This window comes from Panthera pardus, unplaced genomic scaffold, assembly GCF_024362965.1.
Source record: "Panthera pardus isolate Hobbes unplaced genomic scaffold, ASM2436296v1 HiC_scaffold_26, whole genome shotgun sequence".
Lineage (NCBI taxonomy): Eukaryota > Metazoa > Chordata > Mammalia > Carnivora > Felidae > Panthera > Panthera pardus.
Window position 1 is genome coordinate 4598743 of NW_026526832.1, and position 26415 is coordinate 4625157.

The window sequence follows — 26415 nt, forward strand, 5'->3', positions numbered from 1 at the left end:
CAGGTTGGGCTGAACGTCCATTGGGCCATCCGTACACCATTTAATCTATCCCTTCAAAATAATTCATTCTTAGTTATCAGGCCTGCTAAGATGACCCGAAACTGGCCCTTTCAAAGGGTTTTTCCACGGTGGCCTGGGACAGCAGCCACTTGGAGGAGGCCCTCTAGGACAACAACCAATCCATTGCACAAGATCATGTGGGAGGCCCCCAGAGAGCAAATTAAGTACCCCCCTTCTCGTACCCCCCTCTGGTCCCACCAGCCTCCCCACTCGAAGTCTATAGAGTTTGGAATATGTCCCCTCTCGCTTAGAACAGAAATTTTCAAATGGAAAAACAGAGAGAGACAAAGAAGACAAACATACATTGACTAGATCACTGAGACAATCTGTCCACCAGGATTTGCCTTCCTGATTTCTTTTATAGCCGTAGTGTCGCCCTTTCCTTGTCATCAATTTAACATGTAACATTTTTTTAATTAAAATTCAGTATCATTGAACAGGTCATAGGGTGTGAGCAATATTTTCCTTGTTCTAAAAATCCACATGTAATGAAGCTGCCATTCACGATTGTTTTCCACTGGGCTGCTTATTAAAAAAAAAAGAAATGAGTTTCAATGAACAAAAATAGGTGCATTTTCACAGCGTGGGGGCCATCAGGAATGAAAACCTTACCAATCACAGCCCCAGCCCCTGGGGGTGCTGTGGGGGGGATGTTGTCAGATGTCAATTTGAGCTGATTGTTTCTGAGACCATGTGACTGCGGTTCTCGTGTCCTGTGGTGCATTTTATAGACTGATGTCGTCTTTTGGAGATACATGATTAGATCAATGGTTATAGATGAACGCAGTTCACAGCGTGCTAGAATCAAGGGAGGATTCCCACAAAGTTATCAGAAAAGGCTTTAGAAAGGACACGGGGTGGGGGTGGGGGTGCCTGGGTGGCTCAGTCGGTTAAGCATCCAACTCTTGATTTCGGCTCAGGTCACGGTCTCACAGTTCGTGAGTTCGAGCTGCTCGTCAGGCTCTGTGCCGACAGCCCAGAGCCTGGAACCTGCTTCGGATCCCGTCTGATTCTGTTGGATTCTGCTTCTCTCTCTCTGCCCCTCCCCTGCTCAAGCTCTCTCTCTCTCTCTCTCTCTCTCCCAAAAACAAATAAACACTTAAAAATTTAAAAGAAGAAGAAGAAAGAGGAGGAGGAGGGATACAGGGACTAGGGTGCTGAGCTGTGGTGCTCCTTGCCTGTGACCGTACCTCCTGTACCAGGAGACAAGGATCCTGATAGTCAGACCCCCAAGTCACTACTCAGATGACTCTGGAGGCACCAAAGTCCCTGCAATGGGATCCCAAACAACAGCAGGCGGGTGTTTGACTTCAATACCTGAGCCTACAGGTAAAAACCTGGTAATTTCTGGCTTTCTTTACCAAATCCAGGAGATCTGCACCCATGATATCTTCACTCTTCCCCCTCCCCTTTGCCCCAGTATCAATCTGCTAAAGCTGCTTCGTAGCTGTGCACGGCCCCTGGCTCCTTCCATTTCTGCTGGGCCCTGTGGGTATCTGAGTTGTGGCCTTGCCCCATGGGACTTTTTTTTTTTAATGTTTATTTCTTTTGGAGAGAGACAGAGACAGAGTGTGAGCAGGGGAGGAGCAGAGAGAGAACCCAAAGCAGGCTCCAGGCTCTGAGCTGTCAGCACAGAGCCTGACATGGGGCTCGAACTCATGCACCTCGAGATCATGACCTAATCCAAAGTCGGCTGCTCAACCGACTGAGCCACCCAGATGCCCCCCTCCCCTCACCATGGGACATTTAGATGAGAGGAAAACTCACAGCTTCTAGCTTCACAGCACCTCTTTCTTTACTGTTGGTGGGGTCCTGAGCAAATCATCCTAGAGCCTCAGTTTTCTCATCTCTGTAATGGGATGACCTCAAAAGGTGGTTCTGGTGCGATGTAAGAAAGTCTTGGGAAAGAGCACAGCACCTGTGTAATTCTGTCCTCCCTCCCTGCTACCTGCATGTCCTTGGGGGCCACTGGTGTCCTCCAGGGGAAGACAACTGGGCATTCAGTGTGTGAACAGCCTGCCTTCTCCCTAAACCGATTGATGCAGGGAGTGAGGACAGAATTACTCAGAAACAAGTGATTTCCCAGCTGTGGTCTCCGCTCTGATAACAAAGGACTCGGCCCAGATTGGAGGGGAGGCGGGAATTGTGTGCAGAAAGGCGGTCGGGACATCTTGAGTTTGTTTGTAACTAATCTCAAATAATTTAGATCTTTTTAATTTGCAGCAAATCCGATTCCCTCAACAACATCTGTGGTAAAATATTAGGAGCGTGTGCGGAGACCAAGTGTGGAGGGTTTTTTTCTTTCCCCCACCACCAAATCCAGAGTTACCCTCCCAATCGTAATCTTATCAGATTTAACTGGTTCCACGCAAACAGATCTATGTATATTTTCAGTAGTTTCAGCTGAAACCTGTTAAGAACAGATGTGCAAAGGGCTGCCTGGCACTGATCCATTTAAATGTATTTTTCCATGAACTGCCTTTTCTCTCTGCGCTTCCTCAGAGGAGGGGAAAACAAGAGAGTGGAACCGTCATTAAAGCGGATATTACACGCTTCTGAGTTCTCCACAACCAGAGTTTGCTGTTCGTTTCCAAACAGCAATTTGGCACACAAGGCTGTGAACACAGGGTGTGCATTTGACGGGCAGTGTTGGCTGCGAGACCATGTGGCTGGGAGGACGGGCCCACAGCTTGCTCTAGCTGCCGCCTGGGGCCAGCCCTCCCCGCTGCGGGGCGACTCACAGCACACGCAAGTAAGTTACCCACCTCTTCGATCCTTCAGTTTTTTTCAGCTAAAAACAAAAAAAAAGGAGGGGGGTATTAAAAAACTCCTACAACTCAACGGCAACAAAATAATCCGATTTCAGAATAAGCAGAGGGGCGCCTGGGTGGCTCAGTCAGTTAAGCATCTGACTCCTGATTTCAGCTCAGGCCGTGACCTCCCAGTTCGTGAGCTTGAGCCCCGCGTCGGGCTCCGTGCTGACAGCTCAGAGCCTGGAGCCTGCTTCTGATTCTGTGTCTCCCTCTCTCTCTGCCCCTCCCCCACTCATGCTCGGTCTCTCGCTCAAAAATCAATAAACATTAAAAAATAAAGAAACAAATAAACTTAAAAAAAAAGGCAAAGGATTTGGATAGATGTCTCTCCAAAGATGAGATACAAATGGCTAACAAGCATATGAAAAGATAGTCAATATCACTAAGCCTTAGGGAAAAGCAAATGAAAACTACAAGAAGATATCACCTTATACCCACTCAGGGGGAGATATATGTATATATACATATCAACAGAAAATAACAAGTGTTGGTGAGGATGTAGAGAAATTGGAAGCCTCCTCGATTGTGGGTGGGAATGTGAAATGGTTCAGCTGCTGTGAAAAACAGCATGGAGGTTCCTCAAAAGATTAAAAATAGAACTACCATATGATCCAACAATTCCTCTTCTGGGTACATTGCCAAAAGAATTGAAAGCAAGATCTCAAAGGGGTATTTGCACACTCGTGTTCACAGTAGTGTTATTCACAAGAGGCAAAAGGTGGAAACGACCCAAGGGTCCTTCAACACTCGGCTGTATAAGCCAAAGGTGGTGTATACATACAATGGAATATTATTCAGCCTAAAAAAGAAGGAAAATCCGTCACCTGCTACAAGATATATGAAACTTGAAGAAATGAGCGAGTCACAAAAGGGCAAATCCTATGTGATTCCATATACATGGGGTCCCTAGAGTCATCAAAGTCACGGAGACAGAAAGCAGACTGGTGGTTGTCGGGAGCTGCACGGAGGGGAGAACGGGGAGTGACTGTTTAATGGGTAGAGTTTCCGTTTTGCAAGATGAATAAGATCTAAGATCTGTTGTAAAACCATGTTCATGTGCTTACTGACGCTCCTGAACTAAACACTTAAAGTGATAAAGACGGTAAAAACAAAAACAGGGGGAGAGGGTCTAATTCAGATGCTGATCTCGCAGATGGAGATCTGTGGGGATCCAAGGAAATAAACACACACGTAGCAGGACTTTGGGCCTGTTGGCTGTGGAGATTATATCTGTGACAGAACGAGATAAGATGGGTGATGCTTTCCCAGGTTTGAATTTCTGCTCTTAAGAACATTTTTCTCGGGGCACCCGGGTGGCTCAGTCGGTTGAGCGTCGGACTCCTGATTGGGGCTCAGGTCATGATCCCGGGGTCATGAGATCAAACCCCATGTCGGGCTCTGCGCTGAGCATTCAGCCTGCTTGGGTTCTCGCTCCCGCCCCCCGCCCCTGCTCCTCTCCCCCACCCACTAGCACATTCTCTCTCTATCTCTCTAAACAACAACAACGGCAACAACAACCACTCTTCTCTCCACCTTCCCATTTCCCACCTGACAGAGTTCATCCAGCCTCCCAGGACTCCACCACAGCCTGCAGCCATCTCCAGAGGTGTCCCCACTGGGCACCGGGGCCTCTTTCTCAGCGTGTGCCTCTGGAGCAGAGCTCTGTTGCCGTGGCCTATGTTTCCCCTGTGGCTGGCACTGTGGGGGGGGGAGGTGAAGGTGCATGTCCCACGTTCATGGTCTCTGAGTAGACCACGGGGCTCCAGTTGCCTCCATTCTGCAGGTTTCCCTTGCACTGACTTTGCCCCTGCACTGGGAGAAGGGAAGGCGGTCTTGGCATGGGGGGGTGTTATGGCAGATGAGACTCAGGGGTTCAGTGCCAGCTGGGAGAAGCAATATCATTTCTAGGTCCAGTTCTGCCACCTCTTTGCCCCCGTGTGTCACCAGTAAAAGAAGGGCGAAGGCAAAGCTGGCTTCATAATCTTTCAAGATTCCAGATCTTTGGGGAGGCGGCGGGGCGGGGGGGGGGGGGGGGAGGCTCTGTCTTCCTGGAGTTCTCTCCAGCCTGATTGCCTCCACAAGGCACAGCATCTGGGAACCTCATCACGTCTGTGTTGCCTGGTATCTAACGGGACATTCTGGGTTGAGAGTTACCACAAGCCCCTTTGTGGTTTGACATGAGTGGAGATCCCGTGGTGATGCATCCTGGGCTCTGATTACAGTGTGATCTGCTGACCCCCGAGACAGAGCCCGGCCAGAGTGATCTTTGGCAAGGTGGGCATTTCTGTCACCTGACAGGAGGGGACCCCGCCTTGCAGAGCTTGCTTCACAGGAGCTGGAAGATGAGCAGCTGGCTTGGGAGGTGAGATCAGATTTTTTCAGGGCAAAGTAGAACCCCGTTTGTCTTAATGAGGAGGAAAGAACAAAATCAAAGCGTTCGGTGAACACTTCAAAGGGGTTAAAGGACCACATTTGGTTCCCAATTAGTGTCCCTCCTGGCCAGGCAGGTGTCAGGTGGAGAATCCCATTGTCCTAATCAAGGGGGAAGGTGCCCGGGGCTTCTCTTATTGGCTGAGAATTGGTGGGGGCTGGGGGGCCCTGTTTCTGGGATCTCCAGCCCCATGCAGACCTCTGGTCTGTTTAGGAGACAGCTCTAATGAACCATACTTGTCTGTGAAGGACCTTGATCTTCTCCAAGCTTCTTCTATTTCCCTTCTATATTTCTTTCTCCTGATTATTTTCTTGCCTGCTACTTTTGTTGCATTTTTGTCTATCCAGAAGTTAACACCCAAAGGCCTTGATTTCTATAACCAATTCTGTGCTTTACAGAAGCACAAGTCAGTAGGTCCAAACTTGGCTCTTTTATTCATGTGACTCACACTGGTTTGGGGCAACATCTCTGAGCGCAAGCCAGAAACTTCCATAAAGGGGGCTACTGCCTGGAAACCTGAGAACACTTGGCAAGTGAGCCCAGCCCGGAATGTTTTCAGACCAGCACTGCCCCTGACAAACAGAGACTGAGGCAAGACAGGTCAGGCTCCCCCGCTCTACCTCCATCTTCTCCAGAATGCTTCTGGGTTCCCTTTTTTTACTCATGTTCCTACCCCCCAATCCACCAGTTTGTCAGAATCCACATTTCACATCCATCCACAGCCCTGATTTCCAAATCATTATAATCAATGATAACGATCAACTATCATAATCAATGATAATTAGCATTTATCAAGACAGTGGTTTCCCCAAAACGACTGCCAGCTCAGTCCGTGACCTTTCTTTTCAGTCACAAACAAAAGGGGGTTTGTGTGTGTGTGTGTGTGTGCGTGCATGCGCGTGTGCGTGCACACGCACGCACGCATACACGGGCACTTGCGCGCACACCTGCCTAATGAACATACCCGTAATGAAAAACAGGATAGATTACAGAGAATGGCAACCTAATGGTTACAAAAAGGTATATGAGGCATAACCCATTAGTGAGCTACATTTTGTTCAAAACTGAGGTACTCAGGCAGAATAACACGCCTTTGTGCCGGAATGCACTCAGCTGTAGCAATGACTAATAATATAGCTGAGGACCTGTTCACATTTTTCCCCTTTTGTGCCTATTTTCATAAGTTAATAACTCAAGCATGAAATTATTTCAGGCTGAAGACTGGTGGTAAGAGCAGGGCAAATGTGTGGGAAACAACTTTTTGTTGTTGTTGTTACTTATTTTAGTTTGGCTGTTTTTAAGTTAGAGGAGTGGAGATGTCAACGTGCATTTTCTCCGGCAACGTGTTTTGGCTAAGCCCCCAAAAGTTGGGATTTCATTATATGAGACAAATGTTTAGTGACTGGAGGTAGGAGTTAGTGTTCCTACAGGTATATGCTTCTGTTTGGTATAGGTTGGGGTTGCAGGTGGTTCCGGGGGAGGGGAGAGGGTTGGATGAAACGGACTCAGAACATTCTAAGTGCCATCATTCTGGACTCCCGTGCCTTCAACTAGAAAACTCCTATCCCACCAGAAAGGTAAAACAGCTTAGTGAGCAAACGGCTGGCTGTCTCACGCAGCGGAGAGTGTGGGTAGGGGTGAAGCCTAGTGCTGGGTATCGGTAAATTCCTGGAGCAGTGTATAGAACAGAAATGTGATGAATAATATTAATGCCTCTCCTTACAGTCTCAGGACTCTGGGGTTTACTGAGCATTTCCCTGTACACAGAACCAGAGAGTGTCCATCTGGAGGAAACCAGATTTCATACAAATCCTTTAAAAATGTTTCTTTCCTTTTCATTTATCGGACCAAAGGACTTTGAAAGATACAGAAAAACAGAGAATGATCTATCAAACACCTGAGTACCCCCATCCCACAATTAACAAATGTTAATTCTGTTTTGTAACAATGGCTTCAACTTTTTTTTAAAGTAAAATAACTGAATCATGACTGCTAAATTTGTACCTTTTCCTTGATCTCACAGATGTGCCAAGTAAGGAGCAGAAAGCAAAAGGACTCGGCTGAAGTGTGCAGCCTCCAGCAGCTCTCCCATCCTTTATGAACTGGATCTGGAAAGGAGACTCTCAGGAGGGTAAGACTAGCGTTATTGTCCCCCTGACAGATGACCAGGAAGGGGCCCCCAGTGGATGTGAATGACAGCCTCCCTGTTCTAGATCCTGTGCTGGGCTCAGGGGCCAGAACAAAAGACAAAGCCCAAAGCAGCCCAGATCCCAGCCTGAGAGAGGGGAGCCGAAAGCACCTGCATGAAGGAGAAGCGATTCCCTCCGGCCAGGGTCCGCTTCACCAGGCATGTAATTCAGAGGCAAGTCAGCAAATACTTAGGGAGACATTCCATAGAACACATGTACTTCATAGGGTATATTTTAATCAGTAGCTCAATCATGGATCATTGCCAAAGAAAAGCAAAATATGCTGCCATCCTGTGACACAATGTGATGATTTTAATTTTTACTAGTAGATTGCTACACACACACACACACACACACACACACACACGGGCATCTGAACCTGTTGAGAGGTCTTTCTTTCTTTCTTTCTTTCTTTCTAAGGTGAAATTGGACAGGGTTTCTGCGTATTATCTGCTTGTCTCGGAGCTTCTGGGGCTATAGCTCTGTGCGCTGCATGAGCTAAGCCCACCTTGCGGTTGCATCATCAGGTTCCGAAAAGCCACTTGTGCCAGGAGCCCCACAAAAGCTCGCTCAGGGTCCACCAGCTGGAATCTGAGAGAGAGCAGACTAAAAATACCCAGCTCTGCGGACTCACGCCGGGCTCCTGGGGGGCTTCCAGATTGACAGCTCCGTTTACACACCCACAATGGGTTAAAACAAAAAAGAAAAAAAGAAAAAAAAAAAACCAATCTGCACGTTTTCTTCGCCTTGATTGATTTGAGCTCAGCTCTAGAGAGTTTTGCTGGCCATTTGCAGAATGTTGAAACTCCCCAGAACTGTTTTAGGAAAAGCAAAAGGCGGCAAAGCGGAGAGAGCAGGCTGGCTTTGTCAGGGTCTGGGGCTCTCCGGCCACGGTCACTGCGAAGCTGCGGCCAGTCTCGGAGCGGTCGGACCCTCACGGGACCGCACGCGGGTCCCTCTCCCACTCCAGCTCAGAGGCTGCCTCCCTCCGCCCATCCCCAGAAGGCACGGAACTTTACAGTTCACACACTTAACGGAGAAAACCCAGGTCCGGAGCCCGGAGCCCATGAAATGGAGTGCACAGCCCTGGGTGCGCAGCTCTCACAGTCCGGATGTGTGCAAACTGCTCCCCTGGGCGGTATTCAGGCCGATGCTTTGCGGGGAAGTACCTCCTCCTAGAGAGTGTCCTCTCCTCCCAGGCCTCGCGGGGAAAACTTACAAAGACAGAAAACCACAGGGTTCCTGGCACATGGGCTTTGGGTTTATCAGCTTAGAGCAGATTCTTCCTGGCCTGAGCCCGGGCCCTTCCTCTGACTGCAAAGGCAGAGAGACACAAGCAGACAGAAACGCACTCGCTCAGCAGCTGACTCACGCCCAGAGTTGTATTCAACCCTCAAAAAATTGTCTACAAGAGATTGCTGAGGGTCGTGGTGCCTTCTGTCTTGCTCTCTTTCTTTTTATCCGGCGCCGTGTCACCACCTTTCAAGACACCTGAAATCAACCGAGAAGCAGACCGAAAGAGGGCCGGCGGGTTTTGAACACACGGTACTAATTCACACTCTGGTGCCTCAAATAAACAAACAAACAAAAAACCCAAAAAACCAGCAAGAGTGTTTCTAAGGTAGATCCACCCCAGTTCACTTGAAGGGGAAACCTCGCTACTGCGGAAGATGACCTTGTGGGACATTGGAAAGCTGGCTTTACAGGGGCCCTGTGCAAAGCAAACTGGGCAGGGAAGAAATGAAGCCGTGATTCCTTGAACGGGGTTTGGCAAGATTTGGTTAATGACAGCCCCATCATTTCTACAAACCCATTAGCAGTGTGTGAGAGTTCCGGTTCCTCCACATTCTCGTAACGCCCATTACGGTCAGTCCTTTTTATTGTAGTCATCCTAATAGTTGCACAGTGATATCTCGTGATATTGATTTGCATCTCTCTAATGGCCAATAATGATGAGCACCTTTTCATTTACTTGTTTATAATTCTTAGATTTTGGTGATATATCTGTTGAAATATTTTGTCCGTTTTTTAATTGGGTTGCTTGATTTCTTATTATTGAGTTTTGGGAGTTCTTTATGTATAATGAATACAAGCCCCTTATTAAATATATGATTTGCGCATGCTTGCTCCCCAGTGGTAGCTTATCTTTTCATTTTCTTAACAACGACTTTTGTTTTTAATTTTTAAGGAGTCTAAAAAATCCATTTTGGGGCGCCTGGGTGGCTCGGTCGGTTGGGCGTCCGACTTCGGCTCAGGTCATGATCTCGTGGTCCGTGAGTTCGAGCCCCGCGTCGGGCTCTGTGCTGACTGCTCAGAGCCTAGAGCCTGTTTCAGGTTCTGTGTCTCCCTCTCTCTCTGCCCCTCCCCTGTTCATGCTCTGTCTCTCTCTGTCTCAAAAAAAAAAAATCCATTTTTTTCTTTTATGTGTTATGCTTTTGCTATATCTATGAAATCTTTGCCTAGCCCAAGGTCGCAAAGATTTTCTTCAATTTCCCTCTGGAAGTTGTGGATATTTCAACCTATGATGACCCATTTTTTGAGTTAATATTTGTCGATGGTATGAGGTGTGGATTGAAGTTCATCTTTTTTGCCTCTGGATATCCCAGTGTTCCTCCAGCATTTGTTGAAAAGACTACCATTTCTCCCTCCCTGCCCTGTTTGCACTTTTGTCAAAAATCAGTTGTTCATGCACGAGTGGGTCTGTTTAGTCTTGATTCTGACGTTCCATTGATATTGGTACTTGCGGTCACTCCACTGTCCTGATTATTGTCACTTTATAATAAGTCTTGAAATCACACGGTGTTAGTTCTCCAACTTTGTTCCTCCTTTGCAAAGTTGTTTTGACTATTCTAAGTCCTTTGCATTTCCGTATGAGTTTTAGAAGAAGTTTGTCAATTTCTACAAGTTTGCTGAGATTTTGCCCAGAAGTGCATTGACTTTATAGATCAATTTGGTGAAAATTTATACCATAAAAACATTGAGCCTTCTGACCCATGAACACAGTATCTCTCTACCTATTTCAGGTCTCTTTCATTTTTATCAGCAATGTTTTATAATTTTTAATGTGTAGGTCTTGTCCACCTTTTGTCATTTTCACTCTAATTTATACTTTTTGATGTTACTGTAAGTAGTACTTTTAAAATTTCAATTTCCAAGGGTTCACTGCAAATATACAGAAATGCAAGTGATTTTTGTGAATTACTCCTGTATCCTGTATCTTTACTAAAGTCACTTTTTTAGTTCTAGTGGCTTTTTAGTTCTATGGGTTTTTCTATGTAGACTCTGTGTCACCTTCCAATAAAAACAGCTTTCCTTTTCTATTTCCAACGTGGATCTCTGGATTTCTATTTCTTGCCATATTACACTAGATAGAATCTTCAGTACAATGTGGAATAGAATCTGTGAGAATTTCTGATCTCAGGAGGGAAAGTATTCAGTCTTTCATCATTAAGAATGATATTAACTATAGGGGCACCTGTCTGGCTTAGTCAGTAGAGCATCTGACTCTTGATCTCTGGATTGTGAGTTCAAGCCCCACGTTGGGCATGGAGCCCACTGAAAACAAACAAACAAAAGAATGATGTCAGTGGTAAGTTTTTAGTAAATGTCCTTTATCAGGTTGAGGAAGTCCCCATCTATTCTTCGTTTGCTAAGAGTTTTTATCAGGAATATTTGCTGGATTTTACCAAATCATTTTTTTGTATCGTGTGAGACATACCACAGTTTACTAGTGTCATCATTTTCCAAATTTGAGTGAAGTGGGGAACATTGACCTCTCTTTACGTCCCTTTAGCATCTCTGTTAGTGATATAGCTCATTGTCTCAAATATTTCTTCTACATACTTTTAGAATCACATTAGACAGTGTTAGTTTTTGCCTCAATCATCAGTGTAATTTTGAAAACTCAAGAGGAAAATGAAAGTCTCTTGTAATGACCCATATTACCAATATTTTTGCTTATTATGTTCTTTCTTCCTTACTGATGTTCCAATAGTCTTTCTTTTATTGTTTCCCTTCTGTTGAGAAATATTCTTTTGTCCATTCTTATTCCATATGTCTGCTGGTGACAAATATTCTTAGTTTTTCTGAGACCGCGTTGATTTCCCTTTCATTCCGGAAGGATCTTTCCACTAGAAAGGACCTTTCAGCTGGAGATAGGATTTTGAGTTGGCCATTTTTTTCTTTCAACACTTCTTCGATACTCTGGCCTCTGTGTTCTAGCAACAATTATCCATCAGTCAAAAATTTTTCCCCTTTAGGTGGAGTGTCATTTCTTTCTGTTTCCAATATATACATATTTCGCTTTGTCTTTCAGAAGTTTGAGTTTCCGAGTTGATGTGCCTTGCCGTGGATTTCTTTGGGTTTATCCTGTTTGAGATTCGCTTGGCTTCTTAAATCTGCAGCTTTGTGCTTTTTGCCAAATTCAGAAAGTTTTAAGCCATTACTTAACGAACACTTTTTCAGCTCTGCCCTCTTTTCTTCTCCTTCCAGAACTCCAATGTCACGGAAGTTAGATCTTTTGTTATAACACCACATATCCCTGAGGCTCTGTTCCCTTTTTTTCCAGCCCATTTTCTTCTCTCTGTTGTTCAGAATGGATATGTAACAATGTCCCGTCTTCCAGTTCGCTGCGTCCCCTCGGTTCCCCTGGTGAGTGCCTCCCTTGACGCGGGTTTTATCGTTGTTGTTTTGGTTACTGTATTTTTCAGTTCTAAAACTTCCATTTGGTTCTTCTTTATATTTTGACTTTCTTGCTTGGGACGTCCTAATTTTTCATTTGTTTCAAGAGTACTTGTCATTGTTCTTTGAAGCATTTTTATGGTGGTTGCTTTAAAGTGTCTGTCAGATCATTCTAACATCTCTGTCATCTTGGGATTAGCATTTATTGGGTGTTTTCTTTCAGTCTGAGATCATCCTGTTCTTGGTATGGTGCACGATTTTCTACTGAAACTGAAAATTTCGAATATTATGTTACAAGACACTGGATATTAGTGCAATCGTCTGTGTTAAATGGCTTCCTCTGGCATTGCCCCAGTAGGGAAAGGGATTGGTTAACAGTGAGTTGTGTTGTTCCTGCCAGGGGGACGTGGAAATCCACGTTCCCTACTTGGCATCTGTTGACACGCAGGTAAAAGTAAGAAGAGGTCTCTACCTCACTGCTGGATGGAGACAGAAGTTCTGGCTCCCCACGGGGCCACCACGGATAGCTCCCTCAAGTAGAAGGTCAGAGTGCCCCACTGATATTCCCCACAGGGCCTGGTTACCACTGAAGGTGGAGAGAGCTTCCTCTGATGCCACTCCAGTGGGGAAACGGAGGAGAGCCTGGTCTCTGCCAGGCGGGGGTGAATGTCCAGGCTCCCCCCTCCCAACCCCATGATGACAGTGTAGAGAAGCTGGTTAACTCTGCAGATGGAAGTCCGAGCTCCCTGCTCAGTCTTCTCAGACACCATCCTGGGGCGGGAGAAGTCAGTAGATGGGGATGACGTAACACTCGGCTGGAGCATCTGCCCACCTTATCACATTTGCCACGACACGCACCCTCAGCAGAGCTGTGAAAACACTGGCCAGGGAGCTGTTTACGCTTTATCTCACTTAGCTGTCACACCCAACGCGTGGAGCAGGCAGTAGGTTAGTGCTCTCTATTCTCACAGACGGGGATCTAGAAGCAGGGAAGCTGAGTAACTTGAGCAAGGTCAGCGTGAGTCGACAGCAGAATTCTCAGCTGGGTCTGTGTGATTCTCATTCTCTTGCTTTTTAGCCCCCACGTTTTATTGTTGAGGGAATTCCGGTTGGAGGGAATGCGGGCCCTTTGGGGAAATGAGTTTGCAGAGGTCAGAAGGAAGGACCTAGAAAAAAGCTAAGGAACGTTTCCAGGAGAGGCGTGGGTGAACAGCCGACCTGCATGGTTCCAGGGGACACCTGTGGAGGCAACCCGTGGCGTTTCATGGAGGCAGCTGGGATTCCAGAATTGGAGAAACCTGGGTTCAAACCCAGACTCCACACTAATCCCACCGATGGCAGGAGTTCGGGCAAGTTGTCGAAGCCCTCCAAGCTTCTGTTTTCACATCTGTACAGCAGGAGGATGACGGTATCTCCTTGGAAGCTTCCCAATGGGTACAGTGAGGCACTGTACATGAAATGCCTAGGCTGTGCCAGGCCACAGGAGATGGCAAATAGGCGCTGGCTGTTCATTTTATTTGCTAGTTCTCTGCAAAGTGGCAGGCACTACGACCCAGAAACTTTCGATGACCGGAGGACGACACCGGGCTACATGGCAGGGGCAGCCCGGAGCTTGTCCGGAAGCAGGGAGGCCTCACAGAGCCCAGAACCTCATCGGAGACCATTTGCAGGGACCAGGACGGTGGGATGGAGTGCCTTCTGACCTGGAGAGGTCACTTCCAGTCTTTGCTCCGGCAGTGGCGGCGGCTCCCGCGAAGGGAAGAAGCAGCAGTTTCTGTTGGCTCTCAGACACTCCAGCTGTCGTCTTCGGGAATGTGTTTCTCCACCCCAGAGGGAAGCGGATGACTGAGAAGGGAGGCGAGCGGTTAGGCGGGGCCTTGCAAACTCTAGCCCGTTAGCTCCGGTGTGCTGGCCATGGACCCCAAGCCAAGGCCAGCGTCACGGCAGGTTATGGCGCACTGCACGCCCACTGCACCAATGAGATGTATTTGCAACCTTAATATAAACAGATTACATTTCTTATCCTAATGTGGCTGTTGGCTAAGTGCCCGTGAATTTTAGCCTCCAGGAGGAAAACGATTGCTTAAGCTGAGCGTTCACTACTTTTACTTTCCATACACGGCTCGGGGCTCCTTCCGGGCACCCGTTCACCCCCAACACACGCAGACACACGCACACGTCCACGTGGGCCGCCACGCACGTGCCTTCGCAGGGACAGGCCAGTCGTGCGCTCGCTGACCCCCTTTCTGCTGGCTGCAGACTGTGGCAATATTCTGGCTTTGGGGGAAAAAGTCCTCTCCATGCCACCGTACATTTTCACATTCAATACACACTCTGGCTTCGGCTTCCAGATTCTTCCTCCTACCCACCCACCCTCCCCCGCCCCCAGATGAATACTTTAATAGCCCACTCTATCAGTCAGTGTCCAACATGCCTTTTACATGGGGAGGGGAAGGCCGAGGAAAGGAGGTCATTTCCCTGAGGTCCCTATGGACTCAGCGAGTGACAGAGGTTCTCCAGAGCCACCACAAGCACCATCACCATTGTGAGGGGACCCTTTTGGCCACCTCGACCGGCTCCTTGAGGCTGACCGGAAGTGGTTATTGAAGAGTCTAAGATCCAGCCACGCCAGACACAGAGGAGCCCTGGGCAGTGGGACTTGGGCTCATTCCCATCAGCGGCGTGCAAGTGATTTCGTAAGAGACAGTCAGGTGTGGGCTTGCACACCATTCCCTCCCTGCCTCTCCCAAATCCCACCCCTCCCGTCCATGTTTATAATCCCTCCCTCCTACTCTGTCTCTGTCTCTCCTTCTTCCTTTCAGAAAGTCCTCGCTCGTCTTTCCCTTTCCTCACGCTGGCAGCCAAGCTTATGCCCCACACGGGCCTACAGAATTCTTTCCTCCCGAGCCAAGGAAGTGGGCACAAAACAATGTCCAGGCTGCGCCCGTCGGGGGCCCCACATCAAAGATGCAGGAAACAACTGTTTCCCTGTCTCCTGACAGGTCAGCGGCATAGCCCTCCAGGCAGCGTCTCTGCCCAGGGAAACAGCCCCGGCGGCCCCCACCCAGACGTTCAGATCCTGCGGGGCAGGGGGCCAATTTCTCTGGCCCTTTCTCTGTGGAAGAAGTGCAAGACGCAGACCAGTTTGGGAAGGCGATTCTAGTCAGACCACGGAGCAGATGGGAACGACTCCAGGGGGATGCCTGCGTGTGTCAGGTGTCTGTGCGGTCCTGGCACACACACGCGCACACCCACGCGTGCACATTCACGGCATTCACGCACGCACCCACACACACGCGCGCAGGGAGGCCCATCCACGGGGATGTTGCCCTGGGCCTCTCACTTGGCCCGCTGTCAGCTCAGAGCAGTCTCTCTCCCTGGTGGCTTGTAGGAGTGGCCAGTCTCCCCTCAAATTGTCTGCACTCGCACCCATCTGACAGCCAGCCTCCCGTCAGGCCCAGGGGAGGGCCTAGCGAGACGCACACCCTTCCAGAAGGGCCAGGAGCGCCTCCCGCCGGAGAGTTCCATCCAAATATTCATGGGCAGCCGGCCAGGCCCTTGGGTGCCAAGATGACACCCATCCTTCACAGAGTGACAGCTGGACACTTGCTCCTGCCAGCCCCCTCTGCCACACTATCGGCGCCCCCGTCCCAGGAGCCAAGCAGCCCAGTGCCAAGGCTGAGCATACCGGGGGCTTGCACCAGGATGTCACCCGCAACCCCTGTGATTCAAAAGACAGGACTCTGGGGCCAGAAACTTGGGTGTGGTGACCCCGTGTCAGAGTTCAGAGCCACAGTGCTGTGTCCCTGGCAGGAGGGGCACCCCCCGCTTTCTCTGGGTCCAGTGTCAGGAGAGCTCGTTTTTAACTGGGGTGGGGCAAGAAGGGTGAGTTACAGAGTTTTGTTTTATTTTTAAAGTTGATCCATCTTTGAGAGAGAGAGAGACAGAGCTCAAGTAGGGGAGGGGCAGAGAGAGAGACAGAGACACAGAATCCAAAGGAGGCTCCAGGCTCTGAGCTGTCAGCACAGAGCCCGACGCGGGGCTCGAACTCATGGACCTGAGCCGAAGTCAGACGCTCAACCGACCGGCCTACCCAGGAGCCCCCCTAGTTTATTTAACCAGTTGCAGAATGTTAGATATTTGGGTCGTGTCCAGTCTTTGACAAATACAGACAATGCTGCCTTAAGTGTACCCTTAAGTGTGCACATCACTCACACACCTGTGAGAGCACACGCAGACAAATTCTCAGAGACCGAGGTCCCAGGGGAAGGGAGATGTGCCTTTGTTGTTTGGATAGATATCGCCAAATTGCCCTCCCCCAAAACCGCTATTTCACAAACAGCTAGGATGGATCAGAGCACCTGTTTCCAAATGCGTATTTGAACATGGCACGTGATCAAAACGTGAGAGCCTGAACAATGACAAATAGTATCTTGGTGTAAATGTATTTTTCTTCTCGTTAATGATGCTGAGCGTTTCTTCAAATGCTTCAGGGCTGTTTGTTTCCCATTCCTACAGCTCGTCAATTCATATCCTTTGCCCGTTTTTCTATCTGTTGGCCTTTTATTGATGTATGAGTCTTTATATATTAGGGACAGTTGCACTTAGTGATGTTAATCAAAACAGTTTCCCCCAGTTTGACATTTGCCTCTTAGGTTTGTTGATGATAGGATCGGTCGGCCATAGAGAGAAAACTCGATTTTTAGGTAGTCCTTTTCATCAATTCTTTCTGTTTGGGGGTGTTATGCTTTGTGTTTGTGCTAATACGCCATTCCTCCTTCTGACGTGAAAAGGTAAAAGTTATTATTTTCTCTTAAAACTTTGATGGTTTCGGAGCACCTGAGTGGCTCGGTCAGTTGAGTGTCCGACTTCGGCTCAGGTCACGATCTCATGGTTTGTTAGTTTGAGCCCTGCGTTGGGCTGTCTGCTGTCAGCTGAGAGTCCACTTCGGATCTTCTGTTCCCCCCCGCCCCCCTCTCTCTGCCCTTCCCCTGCTCTCTCTCTCTCAATAAATAAACATTTTTGAAAAAGTTTAAAAAATTTGATGGTTTCATTTTTGTTTTATATTTCAAAAGTTGATCTATGTAGATTTTGTTTGGATAGATCATTAAAGTATGGATTCACCTTTTTTTTTTCTTTTCTTTTTGGATGGTCCCCCCATTCTGTCGTCCCAATACTGTTTCTTCCCATCCACGTACTAACCAGGCCCGACCCTGCTTAGCTTCCGAGATCAGACAAGATCGGGCATGTTCAGGGTGATATGGCCGTAGACCCAATACTGTTTGTTGAGTGAGCCACCCTTCCCCACTGACCTGAGATGCCTCACTTCTCCTCTCACAGAGGCCTTGCTTGCAGTTGCCTCTCCTAGGGACTTTCCACTCTGAGGAGCAGAGATGCTTCTTAATGAGTGAAATGCAGAGGTTCAGAGCCCCAGGCCAGAAAACATCCCCAAAGGCCTTCCTTTTTATGTATGGCTTAAAATACAGAGAAAAATGCTCCTTGCTTTAGAAAACACAACCTTTTCTGTTTGCTTAACTTTTCACCCTTCTCTTATAGGTGGGCCCCCAGTGGTTGGAAGGGGAGCATTCGTGCTGTCCACCCTGCATAAAAGCTCAGACATTTGGGCTGTAAGGGAAAGAACTTAACGCAGGAAGTAAGGGCTGTAAGGGAAAGAATTCAACTTAACGTAGTTGAGAAAGAAATCCACTGGTCAGTGCCTGCAAAGTCCAGGACTGGCTTGACTCTATGACATCAGCAGGACTGGATCTCAATCGCCCCATCGCTCTTGAGGGGGGGCTCTCCACTAGAGGTGGCTGTGAGCTGGCTGCCAGCAGCTTAGCTCGAAGACTGTCTTCTGAGCAGCCCGGGTGACAGACACGGGAATGGCATGACGGGACCATCCGCCCATCCCGGACATTGGAACTGGGGCATGGGATGTGCTAGTTAGTGGTTCTGGGTCACCCGCCCACCTCCGGACCAGGCAGCCCACCAAAACGGCGTGAGCTGGTCCTGGAAGGACGCCGGTGCCAGAGAAGGAGGATCAGATCTTGAAAGGCGGTCACAGCAGGTGCACCCCACACCCCGCGCCCTGCTCTTTCCTTGACCTTCTACACGTTGGTTCTTCTTTCCTGGAAGTGCAACATGCAGCTGTTCCCTTGCCTAACTTGCCACCCTGGTCAAATGGCTTCACTTCTCCATGCCTCAAATGAAGATGTTGAAAGGACCTTTTGCATGGGGTTGTTGTGAGAATTCACTAAAATAACAGACCTCAAGCATCTGGCACCTGGTGCCCAGCAACTCACTGCTCATTTGCTCAACTAGGTTAAAAGGTTCTGATCGCTGTGTCCCAGGACAGAAAGACCCCTCCCTCTGCAGCTCCAGGGGTGACTCAGTGCATTAAAAAAAAGGGGGGGGGCAACTGGCAGGTGAAAGGCAGACAGGAAGAGCAAATATGAAGTCAAATTACTTCTTCGTAAGACACCTTGATGCCCTAAGGACAGCCTGTTACAAGCGGCCATCACTCTGGGAAAAGAAATTGGGGTCTCAGAAACCAGACCCTTTGAAGAGTAAAGCCTCTCACTTTGGCCAGCCTCTGTGACAATTCTCATTGAACATTGCCCAGAAATAAGTTTTGATGGCACGTGCTTCTCATGAGGATGCTCCCATGTTCGCAGTTTTTTTCTGAATTATCTTTACCAATAAACCTCTCTCGTGTCCTTACCCTATCTCTGTTCTATTTACGGAGCAAGAGAACCCCAATTTTATCCAGGGAGGTAATGTGCCCGACTAAAAGACTACATTTTCCAGGCTCCTTTGAAGTTCACTGTGGCCATGTAACTAATTTCTAGCCAATGGGATACCAGCAGAAGTATGGAATTTATAGGAAGGTAAGTTAAAAGGAACTGATTCGATTGAGGAGATATTCTCTTCCTCCTTCATCGGGCCATAGATGGGAGAGCAGGAACTCCTGCAGCCTCCTTGTGACACTGAGAGCAAAAGCCAGAGCTAGGGTTGTGGAACAGAAAGGCAAGAAGAAGAAAGTTCTGTAAGTCTTTTCTATGGGTATGTAAACACTTGTGTTTTATGCTTCTGTCTTTGGAGTTTTCGGCCAAATGCAGCTAAATACAATCCTAGCTTGAAACATGATTCATCCCTCAGCAACCCTTGGCTGATCTTCACCCTCTGGAGAAGAGTAGAAATGCGTGCATGCCAGTATCCTGAATAATCTTGGCCTCCTCAGGACCTGAGAAGGGTTCCCATGGACTTTGGACCCCATGGGGCCTTAGGGTAGGGCCCAGGCTACTTCCCTCCGGTGAAACAAAAACACTTTCTCTTTGCTCTGGGAAGGATTTAAGATGCATTGACCTACCTCATCAAATCTTACAATGCATGTGATTTATTTTTCCGTGCCGGGCCCTGTTGGCTAAAACTGAACCACAATCATTTTACTGAATCGGTAAAGAAAACTCGTGTCAAACGGTAACTTACACCAGACATGTGATTCTGTTTGTAACAGTTTACAGTTGACCAATCACTTTCTGTGCATTATCACCACCCACACAGAGAGAGAGAGAGAGAGAAAAAAAAGGGGATGGCTGTATCCGCTGTACTAGAACCTGGGGCTCGGTCACTCTGTCATCTTCAGACCAGCCCTGCCCTGGGTCAGACCAGGTGATGGGGACAAAATTTCACAGAAGTCCTTCCAAGAGTGGTCATGTTTTTAGAATAAGATATTGAAAACATTATCTTGACAGTAAAGTCAAAGCAGATTTTATCTTCCTTAAGCTGCTTGTTGGTGGTTGCCAAAGGCATAGACACAACAATCCAGTCTCCTAAACTAGAAGGTAAGCGTCCTGTTCAGCATCGTACCAGTATGACACAAATGACAGAAAACTCCGCTCAAACTAGCTTAAACAATCAAGGGGAGGTACTGGCCCGGGACACTGAAAAATCAGGCAGAGGCTCCGATCTTGGACAAGTTTCCTGAGTCCCTGAAGCTCCAGTTTTGTACTTCTCCCATCATAGGATCCCAGAAGCTGTCCCTCCTCTTTCTCTCCACTGTTTGACTCCTCGTTCCATGTCCTGTGCCATCCGGGGAGGGCCGCTCTTGCAGGCTCCAGCAGAAGAGAGAGGGCTTCTGTCTCCCGGGAAGCTCAGCCAACGGTCCCTCGGGTGCCATGGGCCCAAAGTCAGGGCAAAGGAACAAGCTAATTGGCTTAAGCCAATGCGAGCCGACCCCTGAAATACGGGGTAAGGGGAATTCGCCCAACTAACATAGCTGGTGCCGCTAAAGGGGGGGCTTCCCAAGGGAAATTTCGGGACCTAAGCTTTAGGGTAGGGAACGGATATCAGTTGCCATATTTGTCCGCCTCTGCTATTCACCTTACCAGTCACGTTGACTGGCGTGGCCAGTGATGTGTGATCCTTATCGACAATTAATCGGCTCCCACATGGAAACTTTTCACACAGCCTCCACTCCTGGGGTTAGCTCTGTATCACCGGCTTAGCTTCGTTTTAACCCAGCTTGCACAGAGCTTGTCTCCTGAGAAATTATTTAAATCTCACTAAAACTGTAATGAAGCAACTTCTGGGCTAATTGTCCTCTGCTACGGCCAGGGTATCAGAGCAGCAGGATAGAAGGTCTCAGAAATGAATCTGACGTCACTTTTCGATGTAAAGTACAATGTTCCTGAGGACAATGTCAGACCACCCCTTCCTTACCTTCCGTATGTTGATGGTTGCCCTGGCTCCCTTTCTTTGTCCCGTAATGAATCATTCTACAGCTGTCCATCTTAAAGAGAAAACAAGAAGCTATCAAATCCAAGCCCCATGCAAAGCAGGAGACCTCTGCATGGATCCCCATAAGAGATCCATGCTTGCTTTCCGGGGGCCAAAATGCCCACCAACATCAAGAGAGGTCCCGAAGGCTCGAGTGTGGCCCCAAGTTCCTTACATTAGTTAGTCCTAATCTTTTTCTTTAGATGATATGGTCATTGAGAGGCAGGTGACGTGCTATTCCAGAGGGCAAAATCGGGACGCATCCTGATGTGACATCCATCAAATTTGTGCAGAGAGATGTCACAACCCCCACAAGACCTTATCCCTTTCAGGCCGCACATGACCATCTTCTCCAATTATTTCATGCACTTCGAGGTTTCCAGCAAATCTAAACACAACGATTGACACTCTCAGGACACAGTTGAGGTTATTTCACTTTGTTTTGACTTTGCTTAGCCTCAATACCATTTTTCCACATTTTTGGGGTCCTAATAGCTTTTTTTCTGTTAAAAAAAAAATCGCCGGTAAGCCCACCACTTAGAAATAACCACTAGAAGGAAACAAATCAAAATTTTAGCCGTCTTTCTTCTGTACGTAAAATAATATGTGTGTCGGGGCGCCTGGGTTGAACAACTGACCCCTGATTTCGGCTCAGGTCATGATCCCTGGGTGGTGGAATCGAGCCCCGTGTCAGGGTCCACACTCCGCGCGTGGATTCTCTCTCTCTGCTTAAGATGCTCTCTCTGTCTCTCTCTCCCTCTACCTCACTCTCCCCATGCATGCTCTTTCTTTTCTCTCTCTAAAATAAAATCAAAAAAACTTTTTTTAATGTGTGCACTTTCCTTTACAAATATGAGGCTCGTTACACTTATTTTCATTAGGAAGTAGTCTTTTACAATGTACCTAATGTCTGCTTAGCACTTGGTCTCATAAATGTATCATGACTTATCTAGCCATACCCTGCTTGCTTACCTCTAATTAGAAAAGATTCCTTGAAGTGTCACCACCGGGCTAGAGTAATCTCACCCAATCCCCCTGACAGCCCCGTCAGACAGGAATTATGATTATCTTCAGTTTACTGTGCGGAAGGTTAAGTAAACTACTCAGGGAGTGCCAGCGGGGAGACTCTAATTAGCACTCCCACCTACATGGTTGCCCTTGTCCCCGGACCCTTGGATAAATTGTTATCTTTTTTTTTTTGTTTTTTTTTTTATGCTATCTTGAAAGAGAAATGTTAGCTTACTGCTTTTATTTGCATGTATCCGGTTGTTTGCAAGTTTGAGCATCTTTTGATTTCTTACGGAACATGTGCATTTCTTTCCCTTCGCGTTGCCTTATCGTGTTTTTGCCCATTTTTCTGTTAGTCTCACGCTAGGCACGCACCTCAGTGATCGTGCAATTCACCCCTATCTGTCATGTATGTTCCCCGGTTATTTCTGCGCTTTTGAGTTTTGTCATGGTGACTTAGGACGGAGAAACTTTAACATTTCTATATCTGCCAATTATTTTCCTCTGTCACTATTCCCATGAATTTCACCCATAGGAAGTTTTCATCTCTCCCAGGTGCAGATACATGTCTTACTTTTCTTTTCTGTTACAATGAGTTCATTTCCCACATTTAACTCTCTCATCTATCTGGAAATTATTGTTAATTTTCTTCTCAAAAGGTCAACCCAGAAGTGCCTGAATAAGCTTGAGTGGGGGGGCCATACCCATGACCTGTTCCATCACACCAGTATCTGGATGTGCTCACACAGGTCTGTCACTCGTGATACCTGGATGGTCCCCTGCATGGAGCACACCCAGGCATTATACTTCCATGGGTACACGTTGGCTTTTAGCACTCACGTCCTTTACTGACATTAATCCCATGGGAACTAAAACTGCCAGACTTTCTTTTGTTCCGCGGGTGAGGATACAACTTTTAGAGAAACATCTCTACCACTTGCTATAAATTTGGATGTAACCCTTTGATGTAACAGTATCCCCAAGTAGATGTCATTTGGTCTTCGGCTTTTCATCTTGTTGCATGATTTCCACATATAGAGTCAGGTGCCTGGAATATACTGGCCTACACCTAGTTCTCTCCCTTGAGAGCTGTATTCTACTTCTCGGACCACTCTGTTTCCTTAGCTCTCTTGCATACTGTTGTTGGGCATTCGGGCTATTCCCTGCTCTCATGGTTACATAGGCAGCTGACAAAATAGTTTCTGCTCAGCACGTTCTTCTGTGTTTCATTTTTAATTTTCTGTGTTTGTACTGATATATATTCAGATTCAATTTGTGCTGATGGTTTGGCCTCCTATTCCATCCAGTTGAAAGGACTTTGTGTCGTTCATGATTTGCTTGTCTATTGCATTTTGGGGGTGGGCTCTTATACCCATTGGATGATCAAGAAAGACATTGTACCTCCAAGAGAGGAAGCCTACAGTATGCAGAGAGCAGTTGGTGGGTAAGAATTTGCATCTGTCCCCAACACTGATACCCTTGGCCATGATGCTGCTCTGATTCTTGCCCCATCCGTGGCATCCAAGGACGCTCCAAGATACCAACTGCTTTGCTGACATTATTTTAGGTACACAATGCTTACCAGATGCACCTGTTTAACCACAAAAGATTCTTAGTTGTTTGGGGAGACTCGAACCCGTGTTGTCCCTCGCATTCTTTTTGAAATGTTTGCAAGCCACATGGTCTATAATTCTAGACTATTCCCCCAGGGATTGCCATAAAGCAATCTATCCTTTTACGGCGTTTGAGAATGGACAGTTTGCTTAGGGGCTAGCTTCCCAGTATTTTTATCGGTGTGCTTCTCCGAGGTCATCTGAGAACTTTCCTCTTTGCCTGGGCTGAAGACTGACTCATTTAGTGCATCCGAGTGTTGTCTCACAGTCCTGGGTTCTACCTTTTTCAAGATCACCTGAAAAACTAGAAAAGTGGGAGGCTAAATTGAAATTGCGGGCTTTTTTGTCAAGTCTTTACATGTTAGCAAGATAGGGCAAGAAAGCCCTATCCCTTTCTTGCGCTCTTCAAGTACCTTTAAAAAGCCTTGTGAAATCATGGTCCTTTAGTAGGTTTCTGCTTATTCTGGGTGTTAGCCTTCTCGATGCTGTCCTCAGTAGGGCAGTCCCTTCATGCACATTCTCTTTGATTCTGTGCCCCCCTTTCACATTTTAGGCATGCTTTTCTAAAGCATGATGATCTAAAGCATGGTGATCTGAGATCACCAATGACCACCTTTGGTGGCCACATTGGTTTTTATTATTTTTTTTTTTCTTGGTGTTTCCTCTCGTTTTGTTCCTCCCTGGGATTAGTCACGTGAATGAGCAGAATTGAGGGTTTTCTCTCAGTCTCTTTCTTCACTCGGTCTCTGTGCATTTGGACACTTGAGCCCCAGTCCTTCAGGTTAAGATTGGGTGGCACTAAGGAATTTTGTTTAATCTCTCCAGGCCTTGTTTTCTTTATGCCAGATTGGGGATGATAACAGCATTAACCTCCTGGCGTTGCTATAAGGGAAATAGTGCATAGTTAGGTCCTTATTAGTATTATTATCTGCCTATTATTGAAACCCTTTGTGGTTACAAGTGATAGAAAGCCAACGCAAACTGGCTTAGACACTAAAAGATTCTATTGGCTCAGAGGATTTTCCCCAAGGGCTTGCCTTCAAGCAGAATCTAAGTCACCCCAGCCTTAGGCATAGCTGAGTTCAGAGGTCTGTTAATGTCACCAGAACCTGAGTCTCTCCATTTGGCTTTCCTGCTGCTTCACATGGAGGCAAGATGGTCGCAGCAGCCCCAGGCCCCTGTCTCCCTTGGGCCCCCAGCCTGGCAGAACCATCCTGTTTCTTGGCTCCTCTTGGAACTGGCCCCATGCCCAGAGCAGTGGAAGCCAAATTCTGAACTGGAGAGATTTGCTTTCCCAAAAGGGAGAGCCCAGGAGCCTTCCTGACCGGGAGTGATTTCGCGGACACTCTTGGGCACCTCCTCCACTCTGAAGCTCACAACTAGGACCTTTCAAAGCAGCTCTTTTCCAGCAGGATGGGCCCCACCAGAGTGCAGAAAGATGACCTTGAGCCCTGGACACAAGTCCTTGCTTCTTACTCCCTCCTTGACTTGTCTAGGTATTTTGGGCTTTGACCTACATCTCTGACAGCAGCTAGACTCCTTCCTGGGCTCCACACAGCTTGGTCTTGGTGGCTGGGAAGCACCTTTGCCTTTACCCTTTGACCCCCGCCTGTGCCTGCCAGCTGGGTTTTCCACACCTGGCCATTGACCTTGAAGTCACCCTTCTAAGACACGCCTGGCCATTCATGGTGTTTACCGTGTAACACTTCCGTCACATATGGCACTGGGTACCGTTGGTGTTTTTGTTTTTTTTTTTTTGTTTTTTTTTAGTAACCTAGAATCCGTGCACCCTTCCTTTGCACAATTCTGTGTTCCTCTGTGGCATGGTCTTGACCATCGGGCAGTCCTGGTGGGCGGGGAGTTCAGGTGCTGTCTCCCTGTCTGGAAGGGTGTTGTCCCAGTGCCCTTTCCCGTCCCAGAGCGGAGCTGAGCAGCCTCAGAAGGAGTGACCGCGGCCCATCCCCACCCCGCAGAGGCACCTGACACACTTGTGCTCCCTCCCGGCCTGAACCCTGGGCTCCAGCTCAGAAAACAGCTCCCCTGTGAGCCCCTCGACAACGTCCCACACATTCCCCTTTTGCTTGAGTCAGCAAGAGTAGTTTCTTTTCAAGAACCCTAGCTGATATTCTTGTGCTGTGCCTCATCGTTTCTGGTTTTATAGATTTATTTGGGCTTTTTTTTTTTTTTAATTCCTCCCTCTGAAGTTTCTGTTTAAACTCTTTCTGGTCACACTGGCAGGTCTCCTGCCGCATGTTCTCAGATTTGGGTTAGTACATCCTGCTTCCTGCCAGGACCCCGCTGCTCCAGGGTGGATCTGGGCTGCGGTCCAGCAGACACAATTCTCCATTCTGACACCATCTACATGCCCAGATGTTCCCTCCGTATACTTCCTCCCTCTTCCTTTCACTTCCAAAGTCACGAACTTCAAGTGAAGGGAGAAATGAAAACACCACCTGTACCACCAATTCCGTCAATTTCCTCCTCCGAACTTCAAAGTGCGTAGAAACGTACTGGATTGAGACTCAAAGGCTCACCGTCTACCACCCTTGGAAGAAAAGTTGGAAACCATCACAGGCCTTTACTCAAGGGCCATCTCTGACCGACGGGCTATGGCTGGCTGGGTTTCCCACCGGGGCAGGGTAGGAAGGTGTCCTGAGGGATCCGCAAGGCCTGCTCGGAAGTTGCGAAGGAAAAGTACAGTGAGTTCCCCTCCTCCAACACCCCCCTCTGCACATTACAAACGAGGAGACTGAAGCACACACGGATCAAGTTGTCTAAACTGGAGAAGAAGCAAGGGCGGTTCTGGGGATAGATTTTAGGTTGTCAGGCCTTTCCTATTTTTT

General features: G+C 47.7%; 1 long non-coding RNA gene across 2 annotated transcripts in view; it reads left to right on the forward strand.

Annotated features, from left to right (window-relative positions):
- Positions 1-26415, forward strand: part of LOC109264803 (uncharacterized) — a 155753-nt gene that overhangs the window by 109871 nt on the left and 19467 nt on the right. For both annotated transcript variants that reach the window (XR_008418011.1, XR_008418010.1), the window contains exon 3: positions 7328-7435. This is a non-coding gene — a long non-coding RNA (uncharacterized LOC109264803). The remainder of the gene's footprint in view (positions 1-7327; positions 7436-26415) is intronic.